Here is a 2,500-nt window from a genome sequence, read left to right as displayed (position 1 = left end):
TCCAACACATCTCAACTATTGAATAATCGTGTTACTACATCACCGTTTTGAAGTTTCGAGTTGAATTGAGAGTGGAATGAATAATCAATATTATTATACATGAGCATGTTCTAGTTAAGTTTTCATTTAAATTTGTACTTTAATAATTCCACACACAAAAATACACACACACACATATATGCCAGGGGTCGTACAATAATAATAGTACAGAATTAGATGAAAATCCAATTATAAGAATCACTTGTGTGATGATATTGCAAGTTATATATATATATATATATATATATATATATATATGCATGTGTATGTGTGTATATGTATGCATATCATATATTATTTTATTTCATATGTATATACATATATGTACATACATAAAATGTTTAAATCATACCTGTATACATTTACACACACACACACACACACACACACACACACACACACATATATATATATATCATTAAAACGTCACTTCTTTAACAGAAAACTCACTCGACCTAGGTTCTTACGCTTTTTGATAACTAATAAATTAACATTTGAATTTTGTAATATTAGCACTGTTTAACAAGCCGATCACGTCGAAAATGGCATTTGTTTCATTTTTTTAGATAAAAAACAATCTACTATATCAATTGCCAAATCATCGGTGTGGATGGATGGGTGGATGGATGGGTGGATGGATCGATGGATTGATGAATGGATGGATGGATGGATGGATGTTTATAGATGTGAGTATGTCTATGTAATGCAGTATCATATTTGGGACAAACTGCGTAAGTTTCATTCAACGTGGACGGAATAGTTTAGTTGATGCCGGAATAGCTTAGGTTAAGCCGTCTTTTTTATGATCTGGCATCAACAGGTTTGCTTACCAGCAATACTAATTCATATATATATATATAGATAGATAGATAGATATATATACACGTATCAGAGAGAGCAAGAGAGAGAGAGCGTGTGTGTATGTGTGTAAAACAACCGTGACACCAATATTGCCGCCATATCTGTAGCCGTAACAACAGCATAATGTTAATTACAAGACCGTACTGTACATTTATATATGGATTTTCGTATAAATTTTTTGTTCTTTTGCGATTTTATTATTGTTTCTCGTTGCCATTTTGTCTTTCTTGTTCTTCATTTGAACCTTTAGTATTTTCTTATTGTCCTTGTATTATTGAGTGGTGATTTTTATGCTTTTTTTTAATGCTTTCTATATGTGTATTTTTATTCTTTTTCGTTTTTCTATTTTATAGTTTTTATTACGAAGAATAAAATAGGGAGAAAATACGAAAATAAGAATTTCGAAGTGGCTTCATTGGTGCTTCTCCAACTCATTCAGATCTCTGCGCTTCATCATTTACCCGCTACTCTTTATAATCATTCTCGTCATCGTCACTGGCATTCATTTTTTCTTTCCTTATTTCTTTCTTTCTTTCTTTGTTTCTTTCAACCCTCCATCCTTTTTCTCTTCTCCTAGTTACTCTTCTTTTCTTCCGGAAGGAAGGAAAAGAAAAAGAACAAAACATCCCGCCTTTCTTCTGCTTCTTCTTCCTATTATTATTATTATTATTATTATTATTATTATTATTATTATTATTATTATTATTATTGTTATTCTTTTTCTTGCCTTTCGTCTTTCCTTCTTATTCTTCTCTTCCTTCTTCTCATCCGTCTCCTCCTTCTACCCTTCTCGTCCTCTCCCCCTCCTCCTCCTCCTCTTCCTTTTTCATCTTCTTCTGCTCCACCTCTATTATTATTATTATTATTATTAAAGTTGTAATCGTAGTTATTAGTTTTGACAACTGAAAGTACGAAAATGCCATGATTTGCTGATAGCATTTGGCTACGTTTATGGCAGAATGCAAATACACATGGCTCAGTGTACACACACACACAAATATATTTATATATATATATGTGTGTGTGCGTGTGTGTGTGCACATATATATATATATATATATATATATATATATATATATATATATATATATATTATAAATACATTGATAAACAAATATAGATATAAAGAGAACGAGAGAGAAGGAGAAATAGAGAATGGGTATATATTAAGATATCTGTGAGTGTTTATTTTTCGGTTTTGTACTTATATATATATATAGCTGTCAGTCAAATGAAATATGTATCAACAAGAGTTGTCATGTGTAAAAATGTCATTTATTGTATGTATGTATGTATGTATGTATGCATGTATGTATATAATATATTCTTTTATTCTTTTATTCTTTTACTTGTTTTAGTCATTTGACTGCGGCCATGCTGGAGCACCGCCTTTAGTCGAATCAAATCGACCCCAGGACTTATTCTTTGTAAGCCTAGTACTTATTCTATCGGTCACTTTTTGCCGAACCGCTAAGTTACGGGGACGTGAACACACCAGCATCGGTTGTCAAGCGATGCTGGGGGGGGGGGACAAAAGCAGACACACAAACACATACATATATATACATATATACGACGGACTTCTTCTAGTTTCCGTCTA

Source organism: Octopus bimaculoides, chromosome 26 (assembly GCF_046866305.1).
Source record: "Octopus bimaculoides isolate indiv1 chromosome 26, ASM4686630v1, whole genome shotgun sequence".
In the NCBI taxonomy this organism is placed as follows: Eukaryota; Metazoa; Mollusca; class Cephalopoda; order Octopoda; family Octopodidae; genus Octopus; species Octopus bimaculoides.
The sequence above is the reverse complement of the archived record's forward strand: the minus strand, read 5'-3'. Positions refer to the sequence as shown.